The 21,935-nt window shown below is 38.0% G+C and overlaps 1 protein-coding gene across 2 annotated transcripts in view; it reads left to right on the top strand.

The window, feature by feature from the left end:
- Window positions 1–21,935, top strand: part of PCDH11X (protocadherin 11 X-linked) — a 985,888-nt gene that overhangs the window by 937,427 nt on the left and 26,526 nt on the right. The window lies entirely within an intron of this gene.

The following is a 21,935-nucleotide window of genomic DNA, read 5'->3' as shown; positions in this document are numbered from 1 at the left end:
CTAAAAGTACATGCTTTTCATTTGGAGGGTGGAGCATTAAACCACTTTTTTTGGCAGCTACTCATTAAAACCTCCCCTACAATATATTTTGCTAAGTCATTTATGATCTTTGGATGAAGGGCATTTCAGAAGTGCAAAGGGCTGTTATTATTTTTTCTTCTCTAATAAGCACCTCGTTGCTCCATCAGCAATCTCAGAGACGAATTCATGATCTCATTTCTCTAATCCAGAGTGGGAAGGACATGAAAGCCAGCTGCCAAAGCAACGTGGCTTTAGAAGTTGGAATTTGCAGGGCTATTTGGATCAGGACCTATCTCATCTAAAGGAAAATCACAAAGTATCACTTCATTCTGAAAGCTAACAATTAACTAATACTGCCGTGAGTAATTTTCTACAGCCTCCATTTTGGACAGTTAATGATTAAAAAACAGAAAGAAATGCCAAATAGCAAAATTGCTTTTGTTCATAAATATTGAAACCATATAGCATTTCAGTGCTGGCTAGGCAATTAGATTTTACCATCCTTATGCTGAGTCACCCCGTTGACAAAAATGAGGCTGTTCACAGAGAAATATACTGTATGTTATTAGAAAGGGTGGGAGGATCTGGCCCCAAGAGTTTACAAGACACAATTATTTGTATTACTGTAATACTTAAAGGCCTTAACCAGGCCAGGGCTCCATTGTTACAGATGCCTTACAGATGTACTGCCAAGCAGTCTCAGTTAAGATTATATAGGATTTACTAAAATAGCCATATTGCTACAGATTAATCTAGGTAAACTAAGTCATGCCACATATCTTCATCATGTTGTTGTTATGATTTACCCTCAATGCTTGCCTTTCCCCCCCTCTTCACCTGACTAAACAATTGACATTAGCGAAAATAATCTCATGAAAGGGAGGGTATTGAAGGTACAGCTGTAAATAATTGACAGCTAAATAATCAGAACAACTTTGATGAGTTATAGATGTGTAATAAATTGGCTGCATTTTGGTTGTAAGCTTTCTTCCCTTATCTCCCATCCCCTCCTAACAGGAATTTAAATTTGCACACACGAAGCACAAGTGAATTTTGAAAGATACAAAATTCTTCTAGAAGTTTGCTTTGGACCAATAACATGATCATGCTAAGTGAATTACTCTATAAATCTCAATCGAATAAAATATGGAGGGAGCTGTACTGTACATGTTACATTTTCTTTGATCCTGGAGTCCCACTTCACCTACCAGCCAGCATAGTGATTTCAGAAATTCAAACACTGCCATTACTTTACTTCAGTTAGGTATTTCCTGTCCTCTAAGTAGAACCTTAAAATTGAGGCATGTGACTGCCTTCCCCCACCTCTAAAGTAGTACCAGTAAGGGGAATGAAAACAATGCATCAGAAGCTTAAAATGGTTTAAAGGATTCGTATAGAGAAGTCCCACTTTAAACAATGACTATTGAATTGAAAATCAGTGGGACTTAGTCTCGTAAGTGCCTGAGACTAGTCTACACTAATAAAGGTTTGCCTGAATTGTTAGCAAACTCATAGTATAGATGCAGCTCATAATGGCAAAAAACTGCTGATGATCTGTTTTATGTACTAAATGGGCTAAATTTTGGCTTTTCACTTATAGTGGCTGTACTAGCAAAAGCATTTCTCAACTACAACTACAGTAGGCGCACTAAGGCTTTTGCTGGAATAGATTTTTTTTTAAAATTAATACCCCTAAGGAACGTTACTATACAGATACAAGTTTCCAATGTACTTGGCCTTTTGACATAGGCTCCTAAGTCACTGAGATGCATTTGAAAATTTTATTCTATATAATAAGTTTTCTTCCCAAGTACTTGTCTAAGCAAGGCTGAGGAGCAACATTCTTCTATATGGGGATGTGTTTCCTTTAGAGATTCAGTAATTGCTCAGGGTTCTCCTCTCACAAAACTAAAATCCCTTATTTAGTTTGGGTTTTCAAGTAAAAGGTATTTCTTCCCTCATTCTTCATGTTAATACCCAGTTGAGTATGTTTCCTTACCATTGTAAGGATATTGAAAATTATTAAGAACAACCATATGACCCTCAAGGCAATTTTCCTTTGGTAACTTATTTTGCCAGATCGCTGCACTTTTGTGTGATCATTTCTCTTCCCCCATCCTATTAAGGGTGCAGGGGAAATAAGAATTTTTCTTTCGGGGATTTTCAGCTCCTTATCCTGAGCTCCTTTAGCTAAAGGAGCTTACTGATTCCTTCTAGAGAATCCTTAATACTGCAGGCTTTTCCTCCGCCAAAGAGAATAATTGCTACAGATACTCTTGGGGGAATAGTGTCTTTTAGGTAATCTCGGCCTCTTGACAATCAAAGAGCTCTTTCACAACTCATATTATAACCTATGTCTCCTGGAGAAACCTTCAAGTTCTTGGGTCTGATCATGCCAGGTGCTTGGGTCCTTCAGATTATACTGGCTCATTGACAGTCAAATGTGCTCAGCACTTGAAAGGCTCAAGGGTTTAAAATAGAAGCTAGGAATGCAGCAGAGCCAGAAATTTGCCCCTGTATTGTAGAATTCATAAATATTTCTTTTAGGATGATGCAGTCATGTTCAGTGTAGAGAAAGTTTGAAGTGGACGTTTTTAAAGAGACAAAGTCCAACGGAACTGTACGTTCAGATCCATAAAGAATTGGCTTGTTTCATTTAATTAGAGTGATTTGCAATAATCAATTGATTCAATTATTGCTTAGCCCACACTAAGCTTTCCAATGACTGAGAGAGAAGCTGGTGAACCTACTTTGAAATGGTTTCTGCTTCTCATCTGCTGAAAGTTTAGGATCAAATTTTGTCCTCACACACCTACAAACTGATGGTGACCTATAGGAGGATTCTAAGAGAGTGAGAGTGGGAAAGGTTACTAGATCCCTTCAGTTTTTTTTCCAGAGAATTTTCTCATTTCTGAAGTTTTTTCTTCAGAGTTTGTATATTTAAGGAAAAGCCACCTTCTCTGAGGTGATCTTTTAATTCCTGCTATTCAACATGTAAGTACTCCTCTAGGGAAGAAAACAAAAGGATAGCTGGAATTTTCAAGAACTGTCTCTGACTATAGCTAATGTAAAAATCTACTACCTCTGGAAATAAGAATAAAACATTTAATGCCAGGGGGCAAAATAGCATCAGACAATTGGATTCTGTCTGCCATTTCAAAAGAGGTTCTAATTTATTTCTGGCATGTGGTTTCCTCCTATTCAAAACATAAAACCTCTCAAGTGCCAGAAATCTACAAAGTTCAATGGAATTATAATAAAAGGAATTCAGGATCTACTTTAAAAATGCAATAAATAAAGTGCCTTTTCACTCTCAAGAGAGCCTTCTTTCCAGATAATTCAGAGTGCACAAGAAAAATGAAGGCTTTCCCTCAGTCCTGAATTTCATGTTTCTGAACAAGGCTATTTATCATAAAGAATTCAAAAATCCATAAGAAGGCAATTTTTATCTTTACAACCAAGAGGTTTGCTTAGATCTGGTCCATATGTATGTGCATTTCCTGATTTCTAATTTGGAACACCAGAAATTAATCGCAGTGGCTGTATACTGAAAATAGACTAGCTGAAAGTCCTATTTGTAAAATATGCTCTTCTGAGTGTTTACTATATACATAAGTAAATCACCTTCCTATGCAGCCACTTCAGTATTTTTCCAGTTCTATAGGGAAATCAGACTCAAGGGCTTTTGAGCTGTTTAAAACACATCAAGACTACAGATGTAAATTGCTCAGTGAATGGAATCCTCTCTGAAACAAAAGATGGTGAAAAGTCACCTAATTTTCTGCCGTCCCTTCAGTAATCCTTCAAAGAAAAAAACACCTAACTTTCTTCTGGGGGATTCCTAGTCATCATGTATAAATGCAAGATCTCTCTAACAGGCTAGGATATATAGTTTCCCAGGTGTCTGCATCGTAAGTGCACTTCATATCACTTTACTGGAACTAATTGTCCTCAGACTAATCTTTCTTCATTTTCTTCTGTACTGATGACTTTAGAAAATGTAGGAGGATTCTGGTAAATTAATAAACTGACTTCATAAGATCAAGACCTCTAGAAAGAGACTTGCAAGATTTGGGTCACAGCCAAGGGAGCTTGTAAGATTTGGATCAGTACCAAAGAAACAGAATTTTCTTAGCAGATCTTCTTAGCTTACAGCATGAAACTAATCACTGCCCAACATCATTTTCAGTGAATGCAGATTTTACTTTGAGATCACAAGATGATGATGCTATCAAGGCAGATGGAAAGGAAAGTTGTTGGGAAATATGGGCCCAAAGGAATTTTCTACACATTTTAAATCTTACTTTTGCTAAAATAACTATCTATCCTTCCCAACTAACTAATTCTCTTAAACTCCATAAATTAGTAAAAAATTCTTAGTAAAAAATGTTGGTTAAGAGAGCTCTAGCAAGTATAATCCCAGTTTCAAAAATCTATTTATAGTGATATAGTAAGTAGGACAACAAAGTGCCTTAAGGAGTATTGAGAAGATGGCTTTTGGTGCTGAAAGCACAAATGTAAGGAAATTAGATATTATAAGGGATAATTAAGGATATACCCTCCTTAAACATTTCTATTGACTCCATCTACTGTTTTTTGAAAGGAATGGGGAGTGATTTGATTTATTGTTAATACAGTTATGGTGAAACCTTTTGATTCTTGCGTTCTCTATTGAGAGGATAGATTATATTAGTGTCTGAATGATTTTTTAGTTTAGGAATTCAAATGAGAACTTTAAGGATGCAGTTGATGGTGGTCTTGAGTTTTCATTCCATAAGAGAAGGCCTTATCATATTTGCGAGCTTCCATTAATATTCTTCATCAAAGTATCAGTCAAATAATAAACTTTTCGCTCCAAACCTGCGGGTTCAGTTTCTGTTCAAAAGGTGCCATCCCAGCCTTTTCTTTTAAATATTCTGGCAGGGTTATCTGTTAGAGGGACAGGGGAACCTGCATGCTTGGGCCAGTTACACTTTTTTTCCTCTTTAACGTATAAGTAAGAGGATAGTCTTCATGAGCAAGGTGTTCCGTCTTTCTTTCCCAAACATGAGCTTGTGATTTTTGTAATCTTTCTAAATAGATTATTCTTAATCTACAACATGCTAAATCCGGAAGAACTCCATTAGAAAAGCATTGGTAACATACACAGGTAGAGCAAATGTAACAGGGTTACCTATTTCTTTCCACAGCTCTATAGAGATAGAGAGGCTCTATCTAATCCACTATCATCTGATTACTTTTTCAACTGAAAATGTATCCTACTCACATAAACATATTTTATTATAGTTATACTCAGCACTCATCCAAAGACAGCAGGGTGCATAGCAAATAATCATTATTCCTCTTTTACAGATGAGAATATTGAGACATAGTAGGTTAAGTGATTCACCCAAGACTACACAGTGAGACATTGACAAATCTGGAAATAGAACCCTTCTAAAAGGGTAAACATTGTTAATAGTTGCATATTCTAGTGGGTTTCTAAGCAGCACATTTTGAGGCAGATGTGTGTATGAGGCATTATAAGCTACTGTATAAAGTGGTGTTGAGATTTGCACTTCAGACTGTATTTCTGCTATTTCACACACTCGAGTAATTGAGCTTAGTTCAAAACAAACAATCATTCTTAAGAGCAAAGCTATATCTTTTTTTATTTATGCAGAAGAAATAATTTTACAAATGATTCCTTTTACAAATTTTTTGTCGATAGGCTGACTGTTTGGGAATCTAAAACAATGACTGGATAGCTATATAACCACAGTCACTACAAACTCAAAATTCTATTCTCACATATTCTCATAGAAGTTCAGATTGAGGCAATTTTGCAAAGTTTGTCAATGAAACACAGTTATTCTGTTTATCTGCCATAACCTAATTCACTTCTGTAAAGAAAAGCCAGCTAATCTGTCAAGCTCCAACTGCTGCTTCCATTCTTTGAAGATGTTCACCTTGGCTCCTTGAATCCCCATCTTGGCTCTTCCGACATACTCTTTATCGTCCCAGATGATGGGCATCTTCACTCTCCAACCTCACACTTGACCTTTTCCCCAACCAGGCACCTGCCCATCTATAAAGCTGAGCCACAGAGACTCGATTTAACAAACCTGTTAAGTTTCCTGGAGCGGGTCTCCTCTCTGATGAAAGAGAAGGTTCAGCTGAGAGCAGAGCAAGCCCTCAAGGAAAATATGGAGACTGAAACTCACAGAATATTTTGCAAGAAGCAAGGTCTTTGAGGAACAGGGAGCTTGCAGCAGAGACAGTCTCTTAGAGGAGAAAACTGGCAGTGGAGGAAAGGTAATAAAGGAGGCAGTTTTATGACAACTTCTTCTAACATTTTCTATAGCATTCCTTTTATTTTTTGTACTTCCAATGCCCTTTAACTCACACATTGATCATCTGGGCTTTTTCGTCTATATAACTGTAGCATTTTCTCCAGTTGTGCAGGGTCTTTTTTTCCAACTGCAGTTGAACTGGGTGGACTTATAGTAGGTTTCATATATCTTGATATGTGAAAGTGACTAACAGATTGTAGTGCAGTCAGCACAATTCATTGGGTTCAAAGACGACCCTGCAGAATTGGGAGCATGCTTCCATCTAAAAAATATAGATTGCTGGAACTGAGTAGAGCATCTCATCAAAACTCTTCACTGGGCCCAGTGTTGGGTTAGCCCAGAGTCAACTTATTGAGCCAAAATACAAAACTAACTTATCAGCAGGTTTTGTAATACTCTGTAAAGTGCAGACAAACAATATAGGCCTCTGTCTCAGAACTTATCAACCAGGCACCTTCCAAAACTGGTAGGTTAAATCTGATATTTATTAATCTTAAATCTTCAGTAAGTGTTCCAACTTGAAAGTGTATTTGCTCTCCAACAAATCTTTAAGCTTGTGGCTGATGGCAAGCAAAATATAGTAGTGGTAATTCTTGTTCTACACATTAGTGACACGGGAATTAAATGTCAGCATCCAATTTCTTTACTAATCACTATTGTGCTTCTACAGTGGGCAGTGTCACTGCCTTTAACTGTCACTGGCATTCCCAAGGAATAAATGGGTGGGGGAGAAGTCTAATTGTTCAAAAAGTAAAGCTGAGTGGAAACTGGCAAGTTTGCTTTGTCTGTGTTTGTGAGATTGCCCCTCTCCTGGTCCAAGCCAGGTGCTCAATGTAATCCTTGTTTGTGCTTTGCATTCAAATGAACTCCATCTCAAAGCAAAATCAGAAGATCAGGGATGAAGTTCTGGGTTTGCCATAGACTTCCTCCATAACGTTGGGCAAGCCACTAAATTTTATTGGGTCTCAATTTTCAACTTGTAATTGGGATGATAATGATACTCCCTTTCCCCCATCCTTTGTCTGATTGCCAATTAAACTTCTGTACTGGTACTCTTATTATGTCTCTGTGTTTTGCCTACCACACTGGGACCTGGTTTTGGTTGGTGCTGCCATAATAATAGTAAAAATAGTAATGAATAAAAACCAAGTCAAAACCATCTGTGTTTTTATAAGAAACCATCTGAAATCACAGATTCACATGATTTAGTTTGGGGGGTCTGCCCTCTTCCCCATCCTTGATGCAGTCTCCATAGCTAACACTGTCCCTTTCTGATAGCCCTCAAAATCTATAGCATATCCTTCCAAATTAAAGGAGAATTGTGAGGTGAGGTGTCATTCATTTTAAAGTCCAGGATTGGTATTTTGACCCCACTGAAATCAATGAGAGTTTTGCCACTGACTTCAATGGGGATGGGATTTGATCCTAGATTTTTAAAGCATGGCCATCAATTTGCATCTACAGTTTATAAGCAGAAGACATTTGCACCTGCAATGATATGCTCCCACTACTTAGTTAAATATCTAAGTAGATGGCTGTGATTGCAAATTACCTAGTTAGAAATACTTTACTTTTTATGCTGCAAAATCCTGAGAGTTAATTAAGAGTAAGCTGAAAATTTGGTCTGTAATATTCACCTATTTTGGTAAATACTTTCTAGTATTTTGTTGTTGTTTAGAGTAGCAGTGCATTCCTCTGATCACTTGTGCTGACATTTATCATCCTATAGTCTCCATTGACACTATTAGTAGTTGTCATAATGTAGTGTCTATTAAATTGAAATATATTGAAATTATCTGTGGATCTGTTAAAAGGTCCAGTGAACTCAATGCAAAGACTTTCATAGGAGGTGGATCAGGCCTTTATATATTTACAACTCTAGTCCCTTTTTAAAAAATGTAATGTAGTGCAGGCATTTTGTAAAACTATGCCTCTGGTAATATATCCATTATGACTGGAATCTTTTTAGTGGATTTGTTTTTTTGTTGGACATGAGCTAACAACATTTGGCAACTACTGACAACTTTCCAAATTATCTTTCACTGTTAGATATAATAGAACTAAGCTTATCCATTTTTATATTAAAGGACTTCCATTGTTGGCACAGTGTCTGTCCAAAATGAAATTAACTTATAATTGACCTTGTTTTCACTTTGGCATTCTTTTGATTCTTACTTAGGGAGCGTACCTTTCTGCAAGTATTGCGTTTGTAACTTACTTGGAGAGACACAAACTACAAGGAACCCCATGCAATACAATAGTAAACAGTGGCTTTTTTATATGGCGATTTTAGGACGTAACTTCAGCAAAATGTATAATTTACGTATTCTGTTCTTAACTTTTTAGGACTGAGTAGAAGCATATTTCTAATGGTGAAGTTTTCAAAGGGATCAGAGATGTTTTTAGTAACATTTTGCAGCTACATAACAATCACAGCATTATTCTAGTTATGTTCTGGAAATGTTATGTTTCCATTGTAATTAGTAGTACTTTATGTGGAGTGCATCCTCTTCAGCCAGTCAACTCCAGCTTTTTCAGTTAAGACTTCCCCAACCCGCAAACTCTTTTTAATAAAGGCTGCTTGGTTCATCATATCTCACCTTGAATTTCAGACCTTACAAAGTTGAAATTGTTTTAGTCTGCGCTTACAAAATTCTAATGAGGAAATACCACCAGTGACTGTTGCTGCCATGAGCTCAGAACTGCTGAGATGCCTTGATAAACTGGTAGGCAAGTGAGCATACGAGGGGAGAGAGGATTAGTGATAGAAGGATTAGGGTCTATAATAAAACACTATGAACTAGCAGCAAGCCTTTCTGTAAAAATGTTCCTTGAGGCTCTTGTTTGTTATTTGGAAAAATTCTATTTAAATGCAGATTAGACTTTCCACCTAGGAGTACAACCTGGGTGTTTTTTGGTTTTTTGTGTGTGTGTGTTTTAATTTCTTCATGAACTTTGCTAGTTATTTTGCTTATGCTGTTACCGGGATTAAAAATGCATGTTGCAGTGTCATGAATTTTAGTAGCTTTCAACAATTGCTTAATTTTAAAGCATATTTTGTTTAATCAGTGCAAGTCCACCACATTCACTTGTCATAGGAAGTAAACTCCAGCTGATCATTTGTTGTGTTTTGTAATTGGTCACTTATTATACTGAAGGAGTTATCACCCTCACTCTATTCCTTTCATGTCTATAAAAACAGCAGTGAAACAGGACTGTGCTTTGTACCTTTTCTGAAATGGAATCCTTGTTCATTGCCTATATAAGAAATTAATTATTTGTAGGCCCTGTGTGTTCTGATGAAAATGCCATTTCATCTTCCCTTTAGGGAGAAGAAGGAAATTAAAGCAACTGTTTCAATCAGTTGTAGCAGATTTGTGAAAAGTGATCTGAAATTATCTGAAGTCTCGTCACTTAAAACAGACTCCATAATTCCCAAGTAGTTCCAGGCAAGAGAATCCTTGTCATGAATAGTAATCCTCCCCCCCCGCAATACAGGTTTATATTCTGCAACCGATATCAGTAAAATACACTAAAGGAAGCATCCCAGTCCCTTCCCACGAGTTTATTTTTTAATCTGTCCTTCTGGCATCTTGTCACTAGCAACTGCAGTGACACTTGCTGATCTTGTCAGAACTGTGATAACATGATGTGCATCACCAAAATGAATTTCAGTTAATCCCAGTCATCTCTGTTGAAACACATGCCAAACTCAATACTGCAATGTCAGTGCTTTCTTCTCACCTATTTTTCCTTTCGTCCCAAGATGCTTTGTGAAGTATTCACCTTGGTTGGTGACACAAGTGCTATACAATGAATGGCATAAACTATCATTGGGATTTATGTACCAAAGCACAAAAAATCTAAATATATCTCAGACTCTGGGATCTTGATATATTATTAGAGAAGTTTTAAAAACAGTTGGACTATGGGATTATTTTGATAAATATATAGCAGTCTGGACTAATTGTAATGCTAATTTTAGATGTTTTGTGTCCGATCGCTAATAGAAGGAAAAGGGCTGATTTGGTGGCTTGTATTTCAAGTATACACTTTAAGAAGTGTCCACTTTATTCACTGATATGGTCACTATTTTGCATAATCAGTGCTTTAATTAATTATTGTTTATTCATCTTCGCTCTTCTCTTCTGAAAACAGTAATCCATTCTTCTTGTATACTTTACCACAATAATTCTTCATAAGACATATCAGGCAACCTTGAAACTTCTCTAATTAAAAAGAAGAAGAAGAAATCCAATACCAAAATTAAAATTGAGCTAGCGCTCCCTAGACCTAAGCATCAGCTCTGAGGCTCACACTTCAGTATTAGCATGGTCATAAAGGCTTGGATGATCAAGAATCAAATGTGAGAGAAAAGGTAGATGAGGTAATATGTTCCATCGGATCAACTTCTGTTACAGAAGCTCTTTCTCTGGTCTGGAGGAGAAAACCAGTGTGCAAGCTAGTGTTGCCAGTTTTGGCTGGACGTATTCCTGGAGGTTTCAACACATGACATAATCTTTAACTAAAGATTAATCTTTAATTCCTGGAGAGTCCAGGACAATCCTGGAGGGTTGGCAGGCATAGTCCAATCTAAATACAAGATGGGACAGATTGTTAAAGAGAAGGGGTTCACACATACTGTAGGAGACTACTTCAAATGAAGTGGACAATGAAGGATTAGCAGGCAGTAGGGTGTTACAAATTCTTGTAATAAGCCATGAAACCAGCGTCTCTGTTAAGATCATATTTTTTTAGTGTTCAGAAGAGTTATGAATTTACATTCCCATGCTCATCTTTTGAAGGTTTCCTTTGACGGCAGGGACTGAGGATATGTCCACATAGGGATAAAAGCCCTGCAGCATAGCCCTGGCTGGTCTGAGTCAGCTGATTTGGCCTCATGGGGTTCGAGCTGTGGGGACCTTGCAGGGTCCCAAAGCTGGTCTTCAGCCTGAACCCGAACATCTACACCGCAATTTAACAGCCCCATCAGCCAGCTGGCGTGAGTCAGCCACAGGTTTTTAATTGCAGTGTAGACATATCCTCATTCAACACTGCAAACTAGAATAAAACTTGGCATCCCTATTATGTTAGTTAAGCTTTTCTGTGAATTGGAAAAAATAAAATGAGTGAAGCCACTAGCTTCATGCTAACTTTGTTTTGGACACTTCATGATTCTCTGTTCTGATTATTCAGATGGACTAGCTAATATAGTAACTGCCAAAGAGAAAGGTGATCTCTCAAGAAGAGATGGAACATTAGACCAAAGGATTTACATGCAAGTGCATGCTCTTAAAAAGTTAACAGGGACTCCAATGAAACACTAAAACCCTGAAGGCTTCAAAACTGTTTTGGACCTGAGTAGGATCAATAAAATTTTAGATGGCAACGCTCCTTCATGATCATTGTACGCCCCATATGGCAAGCAAATAATTTCCCCTCCTCAATTTCGGTTGCAAACACAGAAAGTGAGGAGGTCATCCTTGTGAAAAATATGTCTGCAGGATTGGGGATATAATGACCATTACATAAATGGTAAACGATGGGAGTAGAAAATAGTGAACTATTACTTGTTAGCAAAGTAAGATCTAAACAAATGACCTCACGTAGCATTGGCACTGAAGTAGATATAATCTTAACATTCAAATTCAATGGCAGTTATTACAATGGCTTACCTAAGCTTTTTAATTTTTATGTATCTTTTCATGTGTATTCATATTGCAAATTGGATTGTGCCAAGAATTCGTAGGTTTTAGAGGTTTTTCCAGCATGCCATTATATGAATGAAATAGAAATATGCTTACCATTACAATGTTTTAGGTTGTATCCAGGTGCACCAGCAGGGATTGTTGTGCTGTGATAGCATTTTGATGACATCCCAAATTTGTTATCAACATAGCTAAATGCAAATAACATTTGTCCTTGCAGTTCCCATTAGTTTGCAGGACCAGCAAAAGTTATGCTAGCTATGTTGAATTTAACAGGCATCCTCAATGGGTTGTTTGCTGGATGAAGTGTGCAGATATGCTTACTATGAATCTATGAGAGTTCTCAAACTTGGTTGTATTTAAAACTCTTTAGACAAGTGGCCTCCCTAATTCTTTCTTAAAACTCAAATTGGAAAATACACTTCACTGAACAAATTTCTACCAGGGTCTGCAAATTACTTACAACAAAGCAACCAAGCAACCATCCTGGGAACCAGACAGCCTCATTTCATCACAGTAACAGGGATGGTGTTGAATAATGGTTGGTGAACACCTGCAGGGTCTGCTTACAAGTGCTGGCATGAGAACTGCAGGCCGTCTGGATTTGAATCTCCTCTTCTCAACCTTACATTTTCTCCTCTCAAGGAAGGAAGGAGAGAGTTGTGCCTGTCTCTTTCTCATGCCATCCTTTTCACTCCCTTTGACTCCAGGGGGCATGGATATCCACTTCCTAATGTTCATTTATTAGTTTGGCTTGTGAGTGAGAGACAGTAGAAAGAAGTGGACTTTGCAGAGGAGGAAGTAGGAAAGCAGGGAGAGTGTATGCCCTGCAGGTCTAGGAATGACATTCTAGAAGCAAGAGGTATCATAGAGGTGAAGTGCACTGCAGCTTTTAGGAGAAGGATAGGAAAGTGATACATATCTTGTATCTGAGCAGGGAAATGATCAGATACATGGGACAAGATCAAAGCAGGGGCACAGCTATGTAGAACATTGAAGGCAAGGGCAAACTGTTCGATTGTTATGTGGAAGGAGATTTGGATCCAGTGAAAGAACCATAAGAGAGCATGTGACAAGGTGAGGCACCAGAAAGATCAGCAGTGGGGTTGGATGATGGTTAAACTGGAAGGGGGAAGTTGCAGCAGTCTTATGAGGAAAGCTATGAAGCATGGAATGACTGTTTCTTTTTCTGATCAAGAAAATGTTGTTATATTCTAGCTAAGTTGTGTGACTAAAGACACAAATTGGTGACAGGTATCAGATCACTTTCTGAACATTTGATTTTAATGGCTCACCTCTGCGTCTAAGTAGCAGATACACGCTTAGGTGATGTGTGCAGGCAGATAGTTATTTTGCAGGACATCCACTGATGTATGAAAAAGAAGTCTGAATATTGCAGAGTAGAGTTGCTGAAATGGGAATTCTGTCAAATATAGATGATATTTCCTTCTCCCTTTCTGAAGGACAAGGAGGAGGAAATTGACAGAATATGGTGTATGAGCCCAGAGCTTCATGACTAACAGCGTATTTTAGCATACAACATGCAGTATGTTTTTATTTCCCATTTGTAACATTGAATTGAGTTTCTATTTATACCTTATGTTTAGTCTTACTAACTGCATGTCAGTTTGTACCCATCTACCTTGTCATCACCCATATCTTACACCCAGCCACATAGTTTCCTCTGTTCTTAGAATGCATTTGAAAGAGAAACATATTTGTACATTGGATAAGCTAATTTCTGTCCCCACCCAGGTGCACATACACACATTTTTGCTTTCTCTCTCCCTTCACCATCAATGCCTGCTTTAGCTAATCATTGTAACATTAATAGTTTGGGGTCAAAGTCTGAATTGTTGCATTAGGTGGTGTAGGTTAGACCTCTTCCTCTCCTCACTCCTATTTAGACTTCCCTCGGCCTATTTTCATCTATTCTGCCATTTGGAGGGGAGTCTGTGTTGGTCTGAATTACATGCAGAGGAGCAGCAAGGTGTAAACTGAGAGTAGCCCCAACCTACTTTACCTTACACTTTCCAGCACCTTGTTGTTTATGTGACAGCAACCTAATGCTTTCAGACATGGGTAGAGCAACTGTAAGTTGTTTCAGGGGAGCAAGAGTAAATATAATGGAGTCTAAATTACTTTATGCAACAATTTGGAATTTGGCCCTTCATCTTCTGTTGTCTATATCAAAGTAATCTGTAAGAGTGTCTGTACTATTTATGAGGAGGGAGCAGTGATCAGATAGGCAGAGCAGATTACTCACTACTGTAATATACTTCCCTGTCTTCAGAATTACCTTTCTCCCCTTTAAAAGCCATATTTGTATGTAGCCTGACTTCAGGGATAGGTGAGCACAGCTTATCAGGCCTTCACAACCATTGACTGAATAGACTCTTCCGATTAAGATGGTCCCCATTATCTCAGAAAAGGACACTTAGGTTGTGAAAGTAGATTTTATTCACTCGAATTGGATTAATCCATATGTGATTTTCAGAGCTACTTTTGGTGCTTGCATCTGTGGATTGTGTATGATTAAAAGAGGAATCCACTGATGATTTATATAGGTAATCAGGCACCTAGTTCCAAAAGAGATTGTTTTTTCAATTGAGACATTTTCAACTGCATTCTAATCTGGTTCACAAAGGGGGAAAAAGCTGGTTTCAAACAAGTTCATTAAAATTAGAGGATTTCCAAGAAATTAGGATATTGGTTTACTAACTAGAACTTTATTAAGTAATTGAATTTAATTAAGTTAAGATGGGTAATATCTTCAGAAATACTCCAGGGCTTGATACCACTATCAAATAATTTACTCTAGGCCTATTTTATGACCTTGTATTAAAATAATTCATTAACTCTTTATAGTAGTGGAATTGTTGAAAGAGTGGATTGGTCTTCTGGAATAATGTACAAGTTTAATAATGACTGTGAAAAGCTAGTTGTTAGCCTGTCACTTACAAATGGACAGATGCTCAAAATCAATAAATTCTATTGATTATTTTAGCACTTGAGGCTGACTTTAATTTACCCCAAACTCAGTATAGAATCTAAGTGGCATCTGCATTGTTTTACCTGACAGTAGAATGAAAAAAAATATTTTTCTCAAAAATAATGTACATATGTAATCAGCAAATAGCAGAAATTATTAAGTATAGGTTAAAATTCTGTACTAAATTCTATTTTGAATCTTCAGTGATAGTCTGCCTGTGGAATTCTCTTTGTCATTGGACGAAACGCACTTGTAGAACACCCTAAGATAAAAAGTATTACCATAGATCTTTTATTATTAAATATGTGCAGAACATATCACAGCTTCCCAGTGTTTGACAGGACACACTAACATTGCCCCATCATTGTAGATTATCAGTACAGAACAGAATTAGTTAGTAGGAGGCAGTTTTGCTGTGCGACATCCCTAATACAGTATCTATGGCATGGAACTTTCCCAGGCCTTCCCATTCACAATTCACATTGCTGCTTTCTCATGAACATCAGCTTCTGGGTAGGAAATCCAGTAGGAATATTAAAAATGAGTTGATTCCTATAGAGTAGTGATGTATAGGTGGTCATTTGGACTAAAACTGAGTATTACTTGCTGGGAGCTGTAGTTTCTTTTGGGACACAGTGTAATCTAAAGGAGTACACAGTCAATGGGTCAAAGTTTGGATGACCCTGATCTACATAATTAGTGACTAGCGTTCAGCTCTAATGCTCTCACCTCTGGTCTAAGAGCTTTAGAAACTGTCACTGTGAGAATTTCATAGAGTTCTCTGGCTTTCCCTTTGTTGAAAGCATTAGCATTTCTACTTTGTCCCCTTGATGGATATGTACCATCATCTAACCCTATACTTTCTGAGCTGTTGCAGTCATCTTCCTTAGACTTATAAAAAGAACTTGGAATAGCCATGCTCAGCCAATTTATTTTTGGTACAGTAGTTTACAGACAAGGGGAGGAGGGCTTGTTTGCCTGGGATTGTTGTTCTGTAGTTTAGTTTCCAACATATTCCTCCTTAGGACCCCATTGTGCCAGGTAGGCACAGAACTCTTTGGGGGATGGGGAAAAATCCCTCACAGAGGACCCTAAAATTCAGGAATAATGTGGATGTTTACCACATGCTCCTTTAGCCTGTGGGGACAGGGCCATGGCTCTGCCTCCTCCCAGCTTCATTTGGGGGTGACTGGTGCCCCAAGGTGTTCTAGGAGGGAGTAATCCCTATCACCTTATGACATTTTGAGGATCACCTAGACCAATAAGTGGTTCTGTCATCACCTGCCATGCCCTGTAACTTTGGGTGCCTTTTTGCTGTGCAGTGATGGTTCAATTCCCTGACACCAGTAGCCTGCCTAAGGTCTCCCCTTGGCTTCCACCAGCCTAGTCACACCTTGCAGGGTGACACCAACAACCTTTCCCATCCCAAGGGTCCCCAAATCCATCCACTCCGAGTTTTTAACTACAGGACACTTGGACTTTTCCAAACTGGTTTGTCACCCCTGAAGATGTGAAAACAGCCCCAGACACCAGTTTACTGTGGCGCACACCCTCCACACAGTTTACGCAGCAAAGACCTGCTTGGGGTAAAGGTAAACAGTTTATGTAGTAGAAAAATCACAGATTCAAAGATGAAACAGTAAGGAAAAGCAACCATATGCAAGTAACACAAACATAAAGATGCAGGCTCAGGCTTTACACTGTTAAACTAGATAAACTCATTTTTCTAACACAAGTTACCTATTGCCTCTGAAAAGTTTCCCAGCATACTGGCTACCATAAAGGACATCTAGTGTCTCATGGACAGCTCCCACCAAGTAACTGCCCCCAGTTTCTGGATGAAACCCTCAGTTTTAAGCCTCATTTTTAAAAGGGCTTTTTCCTCTTCTTTTTCTTTTCTCTTATGTCATGGTGACACATGGTTATTCATGGAGGGGAAATTCTAGCTGGGATGTCTCAATGTCTTTTTATTAACTCTAATGACCCATCATTTGTCTTTTCCTGGGTTGTTCAAGGGTGGGTGCTTGGAGCGAGTCTCCTTTGGTTGGGGAGGCAGCTCCTCCTTCCTGACTGCACATCAAATTATGAGCACAGCTTACTATATACACAGAAACATAAATTCATAACTGCAGTCTGTATACATATCTCATAATGGCTATTGAGTTCCGAACATTACCAACTTTCATAAAAGACTTTACTGAATATACTTTTATAGTTCAATAACACAGTATGCAATCAGCTGGTTTAACTGCTTATTTTGCGGGGGTTCAAACCTCCTGTTCTCCCCTTGAGGTGTCTGAATCCTGACTGTCACAGCCCTCCCAGCACAGGGTCTGGTGTTTTTGTCTGGCCATTGTGTGGGGTACACAAAGCTGGAGAACGGCACTTCTGCTAGGACCAGATAGCTTATTTCAGTTTAATACTGAAAAAAACAGATCTTTTGTGGCCCTGATCACTATACCATTTGAGGCCTCACCAACATTAATGTATTTAGCCTCACAGTGATGCTGTATTACTAGCTGCATTTTGCATAGGGGAAGGGAGGAAGGAACAGAGAGATTAAGTGACTTTCCCAAGGTCATACTGGAAGTTTGTGGCAGACCTCAGTCCAGCACCTTGAACACGCTGCTATATTTTTCTGATAACACTAACTTTACTGACACTACTTAATTTGCAAAGAAAAAGTGGGGCACTATGCTAATTGAAAAAATATGTGAATGGGAGCATTGGAGGCCCAGATAATTAGAGGAGAGTTGTAGTGCGGTATAATTAATTGAACTGCAGTGGTTCTTATTGATTAGTTACACTGACTATGTCTGAAAGCACAGTTGACTGGCATTTATGTTTGACTGCAAATGGTATTATGAGAAGGGCCACTTGCCTGTATTCTCACCATGTTCTCTCTAGAAATAGAATGAGTGACATTCACCCCTGTGTAAAGGGCCAGAAGACGCTGATATATCATTTAAATCCCACGAAGCAGGCTTTATACTGGCTCTTTGTGCAGGATCAAATTTCACCCACAGTGATACAGACAAGATGGCATATGTGAAAACTGACCACCAGATGGTACACTCTTTTAGCACCAGATCCTAAGAGGTACTGTGCACCAAGAAATCCCATTAGCTTCAGCTGGCAGTGTCCAGCAGCTTTACCATTGAATCTCAGGTGAAGAACATTAATACAAGATATTGGAAACCAACCTTAGGAAGGGCTTAGCTTTCTTAATTTCTTTGTTTTAAGTCCTTTGGAGAAGACTTTCCATACAGTGAATGATAATGCATGTTCTGTAGGTGGTATTATGAGTTATGGACACCAAATGTTCTTGGAGTTGTATGTTTGAACTGTTATGGCTACATCTAAATTAGATTACATTGTGGTGCCAGGCATTGTATCTTATATATTTGTACAACACTGTCATAGTTTCAGAGCTCAAAGTAAAGTGGTGCAGAGATCATCCTTGAAAGGAATGGTAATGGGGTACAGAGATTTTCGGTCACCAGTTCAAGTCTAGTTTCAGCTCAGGAGTGAGCACAAGTAATTACCATTTACAGACTTATGCACGTTAAGTAGTTCCATTGAGGTCAGTAAAACTGTGGACTGTGTGAAATGGGCTTCAGTGACTTTCCTTCCACACCCCAACAGTGACCCAAACCTGAATCAATATTTATCTCTCCTGTAGCTATGACACCTGTCACAAGTGCATTTTATAAAGCCACACTGTTGTGTATTTCAACAATTTCATGCCACAGCCTGACATTTGCAGCGTTTAAGCACTTACAACAATGGCTGAAGTAAAGTTAGATTTTGGTGAAATTAAAATGTACTATAAAACCTTGTTATTTCATAAACTAACAAAATAATTTAAACAAATTAGGTGGAAACAGATTTATTTATTTAGCAATCAAAAGTTATCAGAAAAATATATTTTAAACCTATAAATTGTATAACAGCTCATTATGAGGGATGTGAAAAAAGTTGAAACTACGACTTCATTTCAAAACGTTCTTTACATTTAACTGATAAACATTCTAAAGTAAAAATCAACAGAAAGCTCAGAAATACGTATTTATAATCATTTGTTGTAAAAACACATTGTATTAGCTTTAATTATTGTACTGTATTATTAGTAGGGAAACTGGTAGTGCCACACTTCCCTTTATCAGACCCCGTTTACAGTTTGCCAAACATCAACAGTTTGGGCTAAAATTTTCCACCCTCAGGCTCAAGAGTGGACACTAATTGTGTGTTCCATCTTTTTTGGGTGCCCGCGTAAGACACCTGGCATCAGATTTACAGAATTGTTGAGCGCTCACAATTGCAACTGATGTAGATTGGACCTGTGCTTTGATTTTATATAAAGTGCTATAAAAATGCTGAGGAAAATTAGTGGATGCTTTTGACAACTTGGCTTTAATCTATCTGTCCCTCAATTCCCCAATGGGAATTTCACCGGGATAAAAAATATAAATCCATTAATGTTTGTGAAGTACTCAGATATCATGATGACAGCATCTTAAAAATATCCAGGAGGAAATTAATAGTTCTGTATTTGGTGCAGGATTTGGATGGTATTCTTTAAATAAGGGTCTGCGGCCATACTAATGTTCACAGAAAAAGAGAAATATTGAATAATTATCCATTCACTGAGTGAGGCAGAGGTCAGATGGAAAAAAAAGTATGTGATCATGTAATGAAAGACTGAATCATAATGCATACATACAGAGTGGTTGAATCAGGTTTCACTCGCATTTCCTAACTTTTGAGTGCTTGGCGGTACAACTTTAAAAAAAAATATATAGTGTTTTATAATGTATGGTATATACTAAGCAGTTTTACAGAGCATTTACATAATGGCTTTATGTCAGTGGATTTCTTATGGTTTCAAGGTGTCCTTAACATACAGTAGAAAAGAAGTGGTTAAAACTCGTAAGTGTATTTCCTGAGAATGCATTCAGAAATGCAACAACAGAATAATGGCAGTATCATGCTTTGGATACCAATTAATCAAATGCAGAATTCCATTCCTCTTTGGCCTGCCATTGAAAACACAAAATAGAATTGTACAGAGGGAACTGAACAGATAGAACCTGCATATTTAAATATTTAGGGTCTGATCATCCCCTAATACCTGTGCAAAGGACTTAGCCAGGGTCAGGAAGTGAACTCCCTATTTCCTGAACAGTCTGGCACAGGTTCTGGTCTCCTTCTATCTTTGTTCAGGGGCTGAACATAACCCTGAGACTGCAATCACCCTCACAAAATGCCACAAAAAGAGATGGGGATCAGGGCGAGTACCTGAAATTGTATGCATAAAAAGAATTTTATAAAACTAGTGTGGATCCCAGAGAAGTGTCTGTGTCATTCATCATTTCAGTTGCCCCAGAATTTGGGAGAATATTTGGCATTTACACACTAGCCTCTGGTCGTGGAGTTCAGAGGAGGGAACCCCACCCTCCAATCCTCCAGTCAGATCTGATCTTGAGACCAGAATTTGGACCACAATGTGGTTATTCAAGTGTTTGCAGGTTTTACACCAAATCTCTACAATTAATGTTACAATTACTGCAGTACCCAGTACCTGTCAGTAACAGGAAACTTTCCAATTCTACAATATAATAGAGTTATAATGGCAAAAACAATGGGACAATTTACCATTATAGTAGTACATAATAGCACATTATAAATGCTGTTGTACACTTCTGCTCCTGAGACTCAAATAATCTGTATATTCCTAGAAAGTGTGATATAATACTTGGAGCTGCCAGTTTCCTAGAACTCTATTAGTCACCATTTTAGAAATTATAATCACAGTAAGTATGTTGTGAGCGAAAAAATATCCAGTGACGTTGCTTTATGTAGCTTTAAGGTGAAGCCCTTTGCTAAATGTACGTATTGATTAACAGTTTTTGATTCTGAGTGGATCAATAACATTTCTGAAAAACTTTGACAGTCACTATCAAACCTTTTAGTATGTTGAGTTGCCGCTGCACACCTTGTACTTTCTGCAATATGCAAATGAGGTAGAGAAAAATCTTTAATGATTATTGCTGCCTCGAGGCAGCCAGGAGAGTGAGGCGTAAGGATCTGGGAGTGTAAAAAGAAATGGAAGCAGTGTCAGTAACCCTCCATGTTTTGGGCCATAAATTCTGGGGTTTTTTCTTCCCCCAGCCTTTAATTTCCTTTTCTGCAGCGGTTCTCTTGTCATTACATTTTTGTCTTCCAACTTTCAAACAGCCCAGTTGGTGGGAGGCTTCTTCTCAGCCATAATAAATTATTCTCTTTCAGAATCCCAATTTGCCTTTTCATGTCTGATCATTTTGGATGAATACATTCTGCTAACATGGACTTGAATGAAAGCAATAGGCTATAATGAATTAACTATAAGGATATTAATGGCATTTTTAAGGGAAGATAGATTAATTAAGGGATAAATAGGTGGAGAGGTACAATACCAGGCACATGAACACTGCTAATAAGCTTCATGCTGGTAGTTTTCTTCTTAGGCTCAATATTGTTTAATTAAATACTACAGACAGAATTGGCAAATTGTCATAACAGGTATAAATTCTTCTTTCTCTCCCATCACCCTTAAAAGTGGTCGCATTTGTGCCATAGAAGTGTAAAGGGTTTCTCAGAGATTTAGTTACTCACACTCTTCACACACTATGGTGTGCCAAGCACAGTGAAAGCTTTCTACATTCGCCATAGTAGCACTTAGCCCAGATTTGTAGGTTGTACTTTCTCTAGGGCTCATGTAAAACAATAAACCAGTCATGCCCTCCTGGATCTGCAGTCTCTAACAAGTTGTATGGCTTTGTTTTAGGATCTCAACTTTCATTTCTGGCGGGAACCATTCTGAGATCATTTCAGTTGGGTGTG

The sequence above is a fragment of the Chelonia mydas genome, chromosome 9 (genome assembly GCF_015237465.2).
Source record: "Chelonia mydas isolate rCheMyd1 chromosome 9, rCheMyd1.pri.v2, whole genome shotgun sequence".
Classification (NCBI taxonomy): Eukaryota; Metazoa; Chordata; order Testudines; family Cheloniidae; genus Chelonia; species Chelonia mydas.
The sequence above is the reverse complement of the archived record's forward strand: the minus strand, read 5'-3'. Positions and strand labels throughout refer to the sequence as shown.